General features: G+C 36.8%; 1 protein-coding gene and 1 pseudogene across 8 annotated transcripts in view; both read right to left on the bottom strand.

Annotated features, from left to right (window-relative positions):
• Positions 1 to 16,856, bottom strand: part of DYM (dymeclin) — a 437,637-nt gene that overhangs the window by 216,788 nt on the left and 203,993 nt on the right. The window lies entirely within an intron of this gene.
• Positions 10,792 to 16,847, bottom strand: LOC108305108 (annotated as a pseudogene). The gene has a single exon (XR_001825560.2). The product of XR_001825560.2 is annotated as a 60S ribosomal protein L15-like (transcript).

The following is a 16,856-nucleotide window of genomic DNA, read 5'->3' as shown; positions in this document are numbered from 1 at the left end:
ACACCATAAAAACCCTAGAAAAAAACCTAGGCAACACCATTCAGGACACAGGCACAAGCAAGGACTTCATGACTAAAACACCAAAAGCAATGGCAACAAAAGCCAAAATAGACAAATGGGATCTAATTAAGAGCTTCTGCACAGCAAAAGAAACAATCGTTAGAGTGAACCGGCAACCAACAGAATGGGAAAAAATTTTTGCAAGCTACCCATCTGACAAAGAGCTAATATCTAGCATCTACAAAGAACTAAAACAAATTTACAAGAAAAAAACAGCTCCATCAAAAAGTGGGCCAAAGACATGAACAGACATTTTTCAAAAGAAGACATTTATGCAGCCAGCAAACATATGAAGAAATGCTCATCGTCATTGGTCATCACATTGAGATACCATCTCACACCAGTTAGAATAGTAATCATTAAAAAATCTGGAGACAAATGCTGGAGAGGATGTGGAGAAATAGGAACACTTTTACACTGTTGTTGGGAGTGTAAATTAGTTCAACCATTGTGGAAGACAGTGTGGCGATTGCTCAAGGATCTAGAACTAGAAATACCATTTGACCTGCAATCCCATTACTGGGTATATACTCAAAGGACTATAAATCATTCTATTATAAAAGACACATGCACAGATATGTTCACTGCAGCATTGTTTACAACAGCAAAGACCTGGAACCAACCCAAATGCCCATCAATGATAGACTGAATAAAGAAAATGTGGCACATATATACCATGGAATAGTATGTAGCCATAAAAAAGGATGAGTTCATGTCCTTTGCAGGCACATGGATGAATCTGGAAACCATCATTCTCAGCAAACTGACACAAGAACAGAAAACCAAACACTGCACATTCTCACTCATAAGTGGGTGCTGAACAATGAGGACACAGGCAGGGGAACATCACACAATGGGGTCTGGTGTGGGATTGGGGGCTAGGAGAGGGATAGCAGGGAGTGAGGAGGTTGGTGAAGGATAACATTGGGAGAAATACCTAATTTGTCGGTGGGTGATGGAGGTAGCAAACCACCATGGCAAGTGTATACCTATGTAACAATCCTGTAAGATCTGCACATGTACCCCAGAAATTAAAGTATAATAAAAAAATTTTTTTAATTAAAAAAAATTCTAATTAGCCAGGTGCGGCGACTCATGCCTGTAATCCCAGCATTTTGAGAGGCCAAGGTGGGCAGATCATGAGGTCAGGAGATCGAAACCATCCTGGCCAACATGGTGAAACCCCATCTCTACTAAAATACAAAAAAATTAGCCGGGCATGGTGGCGCACACCTGTAGTCCCAGCTACTCAGGAGGCTGAGGCAGGGGAATTGCTTGGACCTGGGCGACAGAGGATACAGTAAGCTGAGATCATGCCATTGCACTCCAGCTTGAGTGACAGAGGGAGACTCCATCTCAAAAAAAAAAAAAAAAAAATTCTAATTAGTGTACTAGGTGAGATTTGACAGAATAATGCATCCATAAAATAGGAAGAGGCTGCTGAAAAGGGAAAATCACAGAACAAAGAAAAGTTGTTTAAAAATATGATGGCAACTAGGCATGGTGGCTGACGCCTGTAATCCCAGCATTTTGGTAGATCGAGTCCAAGAGTTTGAGACCAGCCTGGCCAAATGATGACTCTCTAAGAATACAAAAAATTAGCCGGGTGTGGTAGTGCATGTCTATAGTGCCAGCTTCTTGGGAGGCTGGGCACGAGAATCTCTTGAATTTGGGAGGTGGAGGTTCCAGTGAACTGAGATGGCGCCACTGCACTCCAGCCTGGGCATAGCAGAGTGAGCATTACGGAGAATTAAATTTGTGATGTGAAGGGCCAAACTGAGAATTTCTCCACAGAAACTATAAGAGAAAAGTACAGACATCATAGCTACTTTAAAATTCCAGAAGAAATAAACTGGAAGGAAAACATAACAATTAGTAATATGAGAAAATTTCTTGAGAAGAAAAAAAACATTCAACATTCCAAGAAAAAATCATGAAAAACAATCAAAACATTCTCGTAAGATTAATGAATTTGCAGTATATGAGAAAGTTCCACTGGCTTCCAGACAGAAGAAACATGTTATCACCAATGGAAAGAGAAGCAGACTAACCTTAGAGTTCCCATCTTGAGCTCTACACATCTGAAGGATAGCACAACAATGTCTCAAGATTTTTTAGGGAAAACATTATAATTCTAGAATTCTACATCTTGAGAAGCTACCACGTAAGTATGTGGCAAAATAAACTCAGCATGAACCACCCACGTACCATTTCTGGGAGAGAAAGAAAAAAAAACCACCACCACCACCACCACACATGTAAGTATTTAGCTACCCCTCCTCACCACAGTAACAGCAGGACAAATCCAGGAGAATTCAAGAGAAGGAGAATATGGAAATACAAACAGCAACAAACACAATAGTCATCCATGAAATCAGAAAAACAGAACTAAGTCTAAGTAATATGGTTGTAACTTAGTTTTTCTAAAATAATTAAAACAGATAATTCCCTAGCAAGTCTAACAAAAAAAAATTTCCAAAAAATATTAGTAATGGGAAGGGAGATAAAAAGAATAAATTTACAAAGGAATACCACGCTCAATTTCATGTCAATATATTTGAGAGTACAAGGATATACGGGTGACTTTCCTACACATATTATCACTCGGTTTATCTCTCTGGCAAGCCCCACATCACCCAGCATCCACCATATAAATATACCCACAACCGCATTCTCCACTCAGAGGCTGGCATATAACAAATACACGCTACGTGGTGGTTAGATATTATTTAGAATTGAAAAGTAAAAAATATAAAAGTTTGGCATGGTGGCTAACACCTGTAATCCCAGCGCTTTGGGAGGCCAAGGGGAGAAGGGGGGTCACCTGAGGTCAGGAGTTTGGTATTAGCCTGGTCAACATGGTGAAACCCCAACTCTACTAAAAATTAGCCGAGTGTGGTGGTGCGGACCTGTAGTCCCAGCTACTTGGGAGGGTGAGGCAGGAGAATCGCTTGAACTAGGGAGGCAGAGGTTGTAGTGACTGCACTCTAGCCTGGACGAAAGAACAAGACTCCGTCTCAAAAATAAATACATAAGTAAAATTTTCAACATTTCCACTTATTTATGACTAACAATGGTCTTAAGACAAAGAATTAACCTACATATAACAAGTGAAAAAGTGCAAATCAACAACTTTTACCAGTTGAACTTTTATAATGGGTGAAGTGCTTATTCCTTCTGATGTACTCTGTACTAACAGAGATCCCTGAGACATTTCTAGAGAATTCTCAAAGTCAAAACTACTTTCACAATCATACGAAGACATTATTTTCTACCCTCAATATCCATAAGGGGAGTTTTCCAGAGGCCACATAAGATGTCTTCATAGCATAGCAAATACAGAGCAGACGTGAGAAACTACTTGTCTTGTTAGGGCAATTCATTTGCAAAAATACAAAGCAATGCCACTCTTCTCAATAAGTTTTTGTTTGTGGAAAATAGTAATTCTCATTTAAAAATATTTTATTGGCCAGGTGCAGTGGTGGGCGCCTACAGTCCCTCCTACTTGGCAGGCTGAGACAGGAGAATTAATTGAACCTGGGAGGCGGAGGTTGCAGTGAGCCAAGATTGTGCCACTGCACTCCAGCCTGGGTGACAAGGCAAAACTCCGTCTCAAAAAAAAAAAAAAAAAATCTAAAAGGACATAGACTTGAATATATTGTTTCTCCTCTTTTTTGGCTCATTTATTTATAAATAAATTATCACAAGCCCACCTCATATGGAACAGAGGTCATTTGTTCTTGATATCTGCCTGTGTACGTCAATTATACAAATGAATGGAGAACTAATGTAGTTATTAGTTAACATAACTCCAGTATCACTAAAATAATAATTAAAATAGTATGCAGAAGGAAACCCCTTAAGGATCTAAAAATGTCTTCCTCCTAAAAAAGCATATGAGAATTATTTCTGGTTTAAGTCTTTTCATTTTTAAGCTTTTTTTGCCCCCACATGATTTGCTTCTATGGATTATGCCTATTCCATAAGTTATATATGATAGCATATTAGTAACATCATATAATATCAACTCATTTAAAAAATATATAAAGTACAAAAAATAATTGAAAACTATACTCCCACAATTCACATTACTGTTAATATTTTAAAAATATATTTCATTTTATTTCCTCATGGAGGAACAACTACTATCTTGAGTTTAATATGTAACCTCTAGACTATTTGTTACTTTATCTGCATACATACATATATGTACATACATATATATGTCAAAAACCAGCATTCCTTTGTGTGCTTTCTAGGACACATACATATGTACATACCATTCATTCTAATACATTACGTATGGTATTAGAAATACCATGGTATTTCTAATACCATACATAATACACTATGTATGGCATTTCTAATACCATACATAATGTATTAGAATGAATGGTGTTCCCCAAATTTATGTCATTCAAAACCTGTGAATGTGACCTTATATGGATAGAGGGTCTTTGAAAATATAATCAAGTTGAGACTGCATTAGATTAATGTGGACTCTAGGTCAGTATGACTGCTGGTGTCACACTGAGGAAGAGAGACACAGGGACAGACACTTCCGGAGATAAGGATGTGATGACAGTAGCAGAGACTGGAGTGATGCAGCTGGCAAGCCAAAGGACACCAAGTATTGCCTGCAACCACCGGAAGCTAAGGCGACACAAGAAAGGGTCTTTCCTTAGAGCCTTCAGAGAGAGCACAGCCCCGCCGACACCTTGACTTTGGACTTTCAGGCTCCAGAACACAATAAATTCCTATCCTTAGGAGTCACCTAGCTGTGGTACTCAGACAACTCTGGAAGACACCAAGTATCTTTCATTTACATCAGCAGTACTCAGTAACTGTGGTTCTCAGTTACAGTAGCTCTAAGAAACTAACACACATCTGGTTTGTTTGCATCTTACTTTTTTCACTGTTTTTGTAACCCTCCTATATTGATACATATAGGAAGAATATTCACCAGCTATGCCTGTCTGATAGTACTAATTATTTTTAAAATGTAATACTCAATACTAGTTAGTAAATAGCTGTTGCTGCAAGCCACTCCCCCAGGTAATATACAGCAGAGAACAAAGGACTATGGTCCACATCCATTCTTACTGGCTGTTGTTGGTGCCATCCACACTAGTTAAATCATTTGAATATCAACTCTATATCCAAGTCGACTTCATTCCATGTAACCACTCTAGAGTACCATATTAGTAGGCCACATTTTAAAAAAAGCCATTCCTCTATTAATGGAAATTTAGGTTATTTCCACTTGTTTTCCTATTTAAAACAATGTTACAATTCAGATCACTATTCTAAATCTCACTATATAAAAGTCAGAGAAAAAGAATTCCTTACTCTCCATATTCTAACTATCCTCAGACATTTACCTAAGTTCAGGTATCACACAGATTTTGAAAGCAAAAATACCTGCACATGACTTTAAGTACATCTCTAAGAATTTACTAGGAAGCAGAATTGCCTAATCATTGAGTATCTTCTTTTAAAAATAAATGTATAGTTACTATTAACTATGTTAACACACTGAAAAACACAGAGCAGCAGTGTCCAACATAGTGGCACCAGCCACAAGTGGATATTTACATTAAAATTTAATAAAACAGATTCCTCAACCACACTAGCTACATTTCAAGTGTAAGCATAGTGTACAGTGCAGTCATAGAAGACTTCTATCAGGATAGAAAGTTTGATTGATTAGCCTGGTATAGAGACCCCCACTGTATTCATCACCTAGATTTATTGAATGTTAGTATGCTTGCTTCTAAAGTACCTGACGCCCCCTCATTGTTCTACACTGATAACCTCCCTCCGCAGAGTCAGCCACTATCCTGAAACTGGATGGACTTGTTTGTTTTATTACTATTAATACATGTAGCTTTATGCATTCATTCTAGCTGCTTCATTTACATTAGCTGCTCTCACATTAATGGAGCTGTATTACATTTCTAAATATAACTAGCAATGTTACAATGAAAATTCTTTCAAATATATTCTTGGGATCTATGAAGGAGTTCTTCCTAGGACATAAACCCTGAAATGGAACTTCTGAGAGGTGGAGTAGTTATTTCTGTACATAATTTGAGGAATTTGAGAGGACAAATTGCTCTCAAAAGTGGTTCTACCAATTTATACTCCCACTACCAGCATATGAGTCCTTTTTCTCCATATCCTCACCAATTATTTTGTCTTTCATCAATCCCATAGTAATAAAAGCGTCACCAACTCTTGATACCTCAGATTTTGCTATTTTTGCTACTCTGATTGGCACAGAATATTTCAGTTGCTTTATATAGCATGATCCTGATGAAGTATCAGGTTGAACAACCTTTATGAATGATTATTGTTCAGGGTCTCTATTCTGTTTTTCTATTATTTTGCCCATTTTTCTATGGAATACTTTGTGTTAGGTATAACCATGTCTATACAAAAAACAATAAATGCATCACATCTCTAGGCATGAAAATAGGTACAAACTGTGAAATCACAATTTTAAAGTTTTGCCTTAGAAGAGTAGTACATTGAACAGACAGACTAGAGAACAAACAACATCCTGAAAGTCTACCACACCTCTATAATCTGGAGACAGAATAAAAGCACATGACTTATCTAGCAAGTAAAAACTAGGAGCTATACTAAAGAAGTGACTGTGTCTTAAAATTCATTGAACTGTTACCACAGGGATGAGAGGTGGTACATGAATTAGTAATACCAAATATACTAATCTCAAGCCCATATGGGAGTGGACAATGTAGACACAGTCCTTTACATAATCTCACTAAACAATACATGTGCTATAAATTGCAGGCTGTCCAATGGTAACGTGGTAAAAAAAAAAAAAAAAAAACCAAAAAAATGTTTCTATGAGCCCAACCACACAAGTCACAGGTGTACTGGGGTCTACGACTGATGATAAAGGAGAAAACCCTACAGCAGGGTCAAGAGGCACATGCTTGACTGAATCCTGCCTTACCTTGCAGCAGTCCCTTGGAAAAACTTAACAAAATCCTGAAAATTCTGGTGAAAATTCTCAAATCTAGAGAGAGAAATAAGTTTGGTAGGTTTATTTATTTGTTTCTTCTTCCAACTAAATAGCAGAAAGAGGTGTGGGAGAGAAAATGAAAATCTTCGGACATTTTCAAACATGAGAAGGTGAATAAAACAACCACAGAAATATTCTGTAAATAACTGAAAACAAAAGCCAGACATATAGAAGAAGATGAATATAAATAAAGAACTCAGGAATAGAGAAACTATGGTAAACAGGCTGATGGTAGACAATACATTCAACAAAACCAGTATTAGGTAACTTTGGCAATCTGAGTTACAAAACAGAATGGAAATGTTATAAGTTTTGAATAATCTAAAAAAACAATTAGCCAGGTGTGGTAGCACTTGCCTGTAATCCCAGCTACTCGGGAGTCTGAGGCATGAGAATTGCGTAAACTGGGGAGGTGGAGGTTGCAGTGAGCCAAAATCGTGCCACTGCACTTCAGCCTGGGCAACAGAGTGAGACTCTGTCTCAAAAATCAATCAATCAACCAATCAATCAATCTAACAAAAAAGTGGAAGAAAGAGATGAAAAGAAGTGTGGAATTAATAATGTCCTCATGTTTCTCATTAAGAAATACACTGATTCTCTCTATAGCTGCAACATGGATTTAAAATAACTAAAAATGATTCTAACAACTTAGCTTTCCAAAATCTCTTTTCTTTACCATATAAGAATATTTAAAAATATATTTATATAATGAAGGCCTGGCATGGTGACTCATGCCTGTAATCACAGAACTTTGGGAGGCTGAGGTAGGCAAATCATTTGAGCCCAGGAGTTTGAGGTCAGCATGAGCAACATGGCAAAACCTATCTCCACCAGAAAAAAAAAAAATTAGCCGGGTGTGGTGGCATGTGCCTGCAGTCCCAGCTACTCAGGAGGTGGAGGTGGGAGGATCACCTGAACCCAGGAAATTGAGATACAGTGAGCAGTGATTGTGCCACTGTACTCCAGCCTGGGTGCCAAGAGTGAGACTCTGTCTCAACTTTAAAAAAATAAAGAAGAAAATTTCCTGAAAATGATGTTCACCTAATGTTAATAGTTCTAATTTCTAGTTAATGAATGAGTATACATCATTTACACTAAAACAGTAGAATAATTTGTCTTAAGCCGAAGTATTAGCATCTTAGGTGGTAATAATAAAGTTTAACTTTAATGTATTTTCAAATTCTTAAAAATAATTACTGTGAAATAAATTGTTGTTCTTTCTAGAATTACTCTCCTGTGCTGCCTATTGTCCAAAATCTGAAAACCATTTTCATACATGTTGCTTATGATGGAAAAGCAGAAGGATGTAAAATCAAAGGTCTAAGCTTCTACTTTAAAAAACTTTGAGGAAAAAAAAAAAGCAGGTTGAGGCTCAAGTGAGCAAGAGAAAGGAAATTATAATAAAGAGCAGAAATAATTGAAATAGAAAACAAAAAAAGAGAGGAAAAACTCAATGGAATAAACAGTTCTTAAAAGTTTTTTTCTTAACTTTTAAAAAAGTTTGAAAGATGAAGAAGAGATAGACACATGATCAGCATGAAGAATGAGGGGTAATATCTCTATGGTAAGTACAGACATTAAAAAGTAACTTTTTTTTTTTTAAGGTAGTAAGAGTGTATTTATTACCTTAAAAGAAATGTACAAATTCCTCAGAAAACACAAAGTCTGAAACTTAACCAGACTGTATATGAAATTACATTTAAAAACATATCATGTCCAAGTGCAGTTTATCCCTGAATGCAAAGTTGATTTGATATCCAACAAATAATAGTCTAATTAACTACATTAACAAACTAGAATATAAAAGGCAAATGATCCAGAATAAAGAATTCTTACAACTCAATAATAAGCCTAGTTTTTAACCAGGGGTATGGCTATTCAAGAGCAAGATGAGGGAAATACTTCTGTGATGATAGAAATGTTCTATACCTTTAAAAGTATCAATATTAGGCTGGGCATGGTGGGTCACACCTGCAATCTTGGCACTTTGGGAGGTCAAGGCAGGTACATCACTTGAGGTCAGGAGTTCAAAACCAGCCTGACCAACATGGCGAAACATCCCCGTCTTTACTAAAAATACAAAAATTAGCCAGGCATGGTGGCGTGTGCCTGTAGTCCCAGTTACTTGGGAGGCGGGGCATGAGAAACACTTGAACCCAGGAGGCAGAGGTTGCAGTGAGCTGAGATGGCACCACGGCACTCTGGTCTGGTCAACAAAGCAAGCCACGTCTCGAACAAACAAACAAAAGTATCAAATATCTTGGCTGTGATATTGTACTACAGTTTTACAATGATAGTTGCCACTGGGAAAAACTAGTTTAAGGGTATATGAGGTCTCTCTTATTTTTCTTAAAACTGCCTGTGAATCCACAATTATTTCAAAATAAAAAGGATAATTTAAAACAATGGCAAAAAAATTCATAAGCACATAAAAAGCACATTAAAAATAAGTTCTCTGTATCACTGGGTATTAGGAAATGCAAATTCCAATAAAAATGAGATAACAATATGTATTTCATAGGCAATTAGGTTATGATTCGATGTAGAGAAACTTGGTAAAACATTTGAACATACTCTTTTCTACCATTACATATGGAAAAGGAAGGAATCAAAATAAATGGAGATCAACAAGAAAGTCAGATTCTAGAGAAAAAGAACAAGTGTTTCAATATTTGAAGTTGAAATGTCATCTAAAATATCCTGAAATCCTATGGAACTGAACTTGAATGTGAGCTGAACTTCCCCTATCCTACCAACCCCGTTTTGGCAGTCAGTGAAGTTTAACTTTAATGCAAAATTCTCTGCTAACTTGAAAGTGTTTTAATTATAGAATATAACAAGGATATAGAAAAATACAGAAAACAGCACAATAAAAAGTATACTCACACATGAATTATGCCAAAAATTAACATTTTTGTCATGTTTGCTGTAAACTTTTTTGTGTGGTTACTTCTTGTTCTGATTATTACTTATTTTATTTTATTGCATTTTAGGTTTTGGGGTACATGTGAAGAACCTGCAAGATGGTTGCATAGGTACACACGTGGCAGTGTAATTTGCTGCCTTCTTTCCCATCACCTATATCTGGCATTTCTCCCCATGCTATCTCTCCCCAACTCCCCTCCCCCGCACTGTCCCTCCCCTATTTTCCCCTAACAGACCCCAGTGTGTAGTGCTCCCCTGCCGTGTCCATGTGTTCTCATTGTTCAACACCCGCCTATGAGTGAGAACATGCAGTATTTGGTTTTCTGCTCTTGTGTCAGTTTGCTGAGAATGATGGTTTCCAGGTTCATCCATGTCCCTACAAAGGACACGAACTCATCGTTTTTTATGGCTGCATAGTATTCCATGGTGTATATGTGTTTGTTATTGCTGCTGCTGGAGCAAATAAAACTTTACAGACCTCAGTGAATCCCCACTGTGCACCAATTTGCATGTCCTTGTCTTACTCTGATACAGCCAGTACTCTGATTGTTTTACTGTGCATGTTCTAAGCATTTTCAAGATCATAAGCAATGCTGTGATGAGCATTAATGGGAATGACTTCTCCATGTAAACATGTGAGAGTCTTCCTAGGGAACCTTAAAGTGAAATTGCAGATTTGGGGAGCATATACAGCTTCAGTTTTACTAGTATCTCTTAAATACATACCTGTCTTATGATCCAGCACTTCTTTTTTAAGTTTAATAGACATTTATTCCTTTAGTTGAACAACCTCTACACAATCAAAATGTATGACCTAAGATCTTTTCTTTTTTTGAGAAGAAATTTAGGTCTCAAGAACTTTTATGAACTTGCTATGAGTACTTGGAAATAAATTAACTGAGCTTTCTGAAACCCCTAGAGAAGACACGAGAAAACTGGTTCAGAGAAATGAGCATTTAAATTATATCAGCAAAGTCAAAATTCAGAATTGAGCAATTCCTTGTCTACATTTCCTTTCACTCAAATTTACCTTGGAAAACAGTAGCCTAGTCTCCTGGAAGACATGATGCAAACAGAGATGCAACAGGGTGGTATACTTACTGTGAAAGTGGGCGCACAAGTGATGGCCCAACCTTGGGGAATGGTAAGGATTTTTAGGGTAGTTTGGCCAGAAACAAGAGAAATAACTGCAGAAAACACATACAGTTGGAAACCATGCACATGTACGACTTTTTCTACATCCTATGGGAGTGGGAAGAGTGGGTAACCCAAGATGTTTTTAAGACTGACTAGATGAAGAATGAGGTATTTATAGTCAACTACTTTCCCCATTAATGTGACTGAAGGGATTCATAATGATCACAAACTAGTGTTACAGTTAAGTATTTTAAGGTTGACTTCTAAGCTCACACTTGAAACGTATTTATCTAATGGACACTGGCTCACCAGCTTCCCCTGCTGGCACTGATTGCTAGCTTACCAACATTAAGACCAATACTTTTGTCTAACATTCAATTTCAAAACATACCAGTGTTAATGGCACTACCACTAATCATTGAATGCTATGAAGCCAAGGCACTGAACCAGGGCTTTTACCTTTTACGTGAACTGAAAATGGTACTGTGGAGACTGAGGCAATTTTATTCAGGCTAACCCAGATTTGTGCCCGTAATTTTCTAAATATAATCATGACATAGTTAACATGTCCTCCTCCCACCCTACAATTTCTAAAGCAAAGCCCAATTTACAAAGTCTGTACCTGCCAAACTAAAAAAAACCCAGCCACTTGAAAGTAAACCAGCAGGGCATTGCCATCACCCCAATAAAGCTGCAGGTTTCATCACATGCGCCAGACAAATCTACAGGACTAGTTTCAGTATTTCTCTTTTAAAAAACTTATTTTAAGCCTATTATATCACACAGTATGTTTTCTACACTGACATATAACTTCCTAATCAGATAAAACAAAGACAAAAAAGTTTATCTTATTAGAAACAAGATACACCATCACTTACTGTCTTCAAACATTATTGCACTTTAATTGGACAAAGCATTCATGAAACAGTCTGCAGACTAGTTTTAACAGAAAAACAACACCTGTAAGCAGACACGACTGTCCTAAATTGTTTATTAGTTATGAATTTTACAAACTTTACTTATATTAGCGGTAATGGTGGGGCTGGAGAGTATTGCGCCTTCTACAAGCTGCCTGGCGAGAACCACCAATAGTGTGGTGGAACTTATGGCCCTTTCCAAGGCTGCGGCTCTTTTGGCCTACAGATGTCAGCTCACTCATCTTCTTGTGCTTGTGGACTGGTTTGGTGATCCATTGGGTGTCAAGATTTCTTCTGATAGCTTTATGGAATGGATCAATGAGAATAACCTCAAAAAGTTTACATGTGGAATCTTCACCAACCCAGTAAGAATTCAGGGCTCTTAGAGTCCCACAGTGGCATCCAACTTGCTCCTCTGCAACAGGCTGAAGACTTTGAGCAAACTTTAGCTGGTTAACACCATGATGGACAGGGTTGCCGTAAGATGCACCCTTAGGAGCTGGGCGTTTTGGGCCACCATGGCAAACACGAATCCTATATATAATGTAACCTTGCTTGGCCTTGTAGCCCAGTTGGCACGCTTTATCAGGCCAGGTGGGGCAGTGAGCCCTGTGGAGAGCAGAGAGCTAGCAGTACTGCCAGCAGCCGACCCTCAGAGGAAAGCACATAACATCAGACTGCTCCTTCCTCCATAGCTCCTGGATGTACTTGCATGCACCCATCTTGGCTTACCTGATGGCTGTTGCCAGATGGAAAGGGATCCAGCAATTCTATTATCACTTCTATACTCAAGAGAAATGAGTGTATTTGTCCATGAAAATACAATTTGAAACGTACACAGCTTTATTAAAAATAGAATAAAACTGAAAAAAAAGAATGCCCACAACAAAATAATGGATATGTATATACTGTGGCATATTCATACAAAAGAATAGCACATAACAATATAGAAGAACACACTAATGATGCAATAACATAAATGAATCTCACCAACACTGTTCTGAACAAAAGAAGCCAATATAAGAAAATGCACAGTAATTTTTAAAAAGGCAAAACCTAATCTAGATGTGAGAGAAGTCAGGATAACAATTAACTCTGGTTGGGTTGGGGTATCGATCAGGAAAGGGCATAAGGGCATCATCTATTATACTGGAAATATTCAATAACTTGATCTGGGTGGTAACACAAATAAAGAATGTAAATTTCACTAGTTTTCCTTTAAAATTTGTGTGCTTTACATGCATATTATACTTCAATTAAAATTTTTTTTTTAAAAATCGTACTCGTTTTTAATTCCTTATTAAAAGTTATATTTAAAAAGTTGAGTAAATCAATGAAAATATTATTTCTCATAGTATTTTACTGAAAACAAGAACAAAGAAATGTCTATATTCGCACCAAAAGGTCAGGCTACAAAAACAAAAATGAATTCATGGGACTATATTAAACTAAAAGCTTTGCACAGCAAAGGAAATAATAAGCAAAATGAAAAGGTAGCCTCTGAATTGATATAAAATATTTTCAAACCATGTATCTGATAGAGCTAATATCTAAAAGATATAAAGAACTCACACAACTCAACAGCAGAAAAACAAATAATCCCATTAAAAAATGAGCAAAGGATCCGAATAGACATTCTTCCAAAAGATACATAAATATGGTCAACAAGTATATGAAAATGTGCTCAAAATCGCTAATTATCAGGGAAATGCAAACCAAAATCATCACACCAGTGTAATGGTTATTATGAAAAAGACAAAAGATAACAAGTACGGGAGGGGGTGCAGGAAACGGAACCCTTGCACACTGTTAATGGAAATGCAGATTTCAGCCACCACAGTGAGAGACAATATATAGATTACTAAAGTAATTAAAAATAGAACTAGAGTATCATCTCACAATTCCTCTTCTGGGCGTAAGGAAAATGAAATCACCACCTCATAAAGACAGCTGCACTCCCAAGTTCACTGGAGCACTATTCAGAATATCCAAGACACAGCCAGAGAGTCCATCAACAGACAAATGGATAAAGAAAATGTACGTACAGTCATTTGCCACATAACAATGTTTCGGTCAATGCCAGACTACATATACAAAGATGGTCCCAGGTGATTACAAGAAAATTCCCATCACTAGATGTTGTAGCCATTGCAGCACAACACAATATTCATGTGTTTGTGGTGACTTTATCAAGTAAAAAAGTTCCAGTAAGCCAAAGGTAACTGATTGTTAAAGAAAAACATTTTCTATAAATGTAGTGTAGCCGACATGTCCAGTATTTATAAAGGCTACAGTAGTGTACAGCAATGTCCTGGTCCCTCACATTTACTCACCACTCACTCATTGATACAATCAGTACCACTTCCGGTTCCATTCATGGACGTGCCCTATGCAGGTGTGCCTTTTAATATCTTTTATACTGTATTTTTCCAGTAGCTTTTCTATGCTTAGATAAACAAATACTTACCATTGTGTTACAACTGCTTACGGTATAGAGTAACAATGCTGTACTGGTTCATGGCCAGGAGCAACAGACTATACCACACAGCCTAGTTGTGTAGTAGGCTACACTATCTTGGCTGTGTAAGCATACTCTATGTTGTTTGCCTAATGATAAAACTGCCTAACAATGCATTTCTCACAATGCTTCCCAATTGTTAAGTAGTGTGTGGTTGTATAAACAAAGGAATATTGTTCAGCCTTAAAAAAGGAGACCTTGACATTTGGCACAATGTAGGTAAACCTGGAGATTATTCTAAGTGAAATAAACCAAAGGAAAAAAATATTTCACGATCTCACATATATGTGGAGTATCTTTTTAAAAAGTCAAATACACAGAGATAGAGGATATTACAATGGGAACCAGGGGGTGGAGATGGGAAATGGGGAGATATGGGTCAAAGCTGCAGATATATAGGATGCAGTCTAGAGATCTAATGTATAATATGAGGACTATAGTTAATGATATTGTATTCAGAATTTTTGCCAAAGGAGAGTATCATTGCTCTTGCCACAAACAATAAAGGGGGTAACTGTGTGAGATGACATATATGCTAATTTACTTGACTACAGTAGCCAATTCTCTATGTATATGTATTAATATATCAAAACATCAACTTAAATATACACACAAAAAATAAATTTGTATGTTCTGTACTCTTTCCACAATGGTCAAGATTCCTTAAATCTTACTTGAAATTATGGTCATATTATGTAAGAGGCAAAAACATGATTTAAGGGAATATGAGAGAAGGGTAAAGATAATATAAAAGCCCTACTGAAAATGAGGAGAAAACAAAGTGTCTGTACTCTTATAAAGAGTGAAAGCCCTGCCCCTGCCCCCTTTTCCTATAGACCCCAGCAAGGAGACTGGAAGAATCCTGAGAAAGAATCCACCCAAAACAATGGCCTACAGGGACAGAGTCCCAGAGAAAGAGACTATGTTCAGCAAGGCACAATAAGTCAGCCCTGCCCACACACAGAACTTCCAACTGACTTCTTAGTGCTTACTCCTACAGATGAACAGATCCATCAGGGCCAGCAGCTGCTCCAGGAAAGACAGGAGTCCAAAAACAAAACCCAGTAAGTTTAAATGTATTTTGAGCAAATTTTCAGTTCTGCTGAAGTATTGGGGGTCAAATCAGTGATTGGTACACACACATAGACAAAAAAAAAAAAAAAAANAAAAAAAAAAAAACAGGGCAATGATGTGCTACAGAAATAGTAAAACATGTTCAAGAAAGGAAATGCAATTATCCTATAGTACACAGTTGAACTAAAATAACATCAAAAATAATAATGTAAAAACTGAGTTAACCAAAAATGCTAATAAGATTGAAAAAGGAAAAAGTCTGTGTGCCGGCAAGTGATGCTGGGAACCCAGAGGGAACACATGTGGTATGCAGGAAGAACCAATGACCATCTTCCATCTTAGGACAACAATAGTTAATATCTAAAACTGAAAAATCAAAAAAATCACAATATGAGTATGTTATTTAGAAACATGGACAGAACTGAAAGCATCTGCCTTAAGGGAATGGGAAACAGAAATAGGGCGAACATGGGTCTGTTATTTTTCCCGGGCAATAAAGCAACACTCCCGTTCTCTCTCCCTCTTCCTCTTTCTTACTCTCCTTCATTCTTTTTTATTCTTTATTTTTATTCTTTTTTATTTCTTTCTCTCTTTCCTTCTGTTTTCTTTTTTTTACTTAAAAAAAAAAAAACCTCATACCTCCATATAAGTTTTAAAACTACATGTGTATTACTTTGATGCAAATAAATAAATAAATAAATGCCAAAGAAGATAAAACCAATTTGGGAATGAAACTCTCCAACAAGGCCAAAATTTAAAGAGTTAAATTATGTTATGTTCTTTAAAAAATATAAATAAAACAATGGATTTCTCAGACTCCCCTTTTGGTCTTGTTTTATTCTCTAATTCCATATGCATGAAGCAAATCTGTTTGACCATTTCTGCCACAATGAAAAAGTGGAAATAAAATGCTTAAGAAAAATGAACTCAATATTAGCAAAAACATTTGTATCAATTACTAAAGAACCATTTTGAGAGAGTTTTTAATAGTGCTTAATAGTCATTCTGGGGGGAAAAAAAAAGCACTGCTTCATAAACCTGAAAAAGGCATATCATTTCTAATGCAGGTTCTCACAGGAACATCTACCAGAAAGAAATGCAAAGACCATAGTAAATCTTATGTAGGGACATGTCTGTTCTTTGACTCTAACTCTAATCCAATTATTGGTAACTT

The sequence above is a fragment of the Cebus imitator genome, unplaced genomic scaffold (genome assembly GCF_001604975.1).
Source record: "Cebus imitator isolate Cc_AM_T3 unplaced genomic scaffold, Cebus_imitator-1.0 Scaffold60, whole genome shotgun sequence".
Lineage (NCBI taxonomy): Eukaryota > Metazoa > Chordata > Mammalia > Primates > Cebidae > Cebus > Cebus imitator.
The sequence above is the reverse complement of the archived record's forward strand: the minus strand, read 5'-3'. Positions and strand labels throughout refer to the sequence as shown.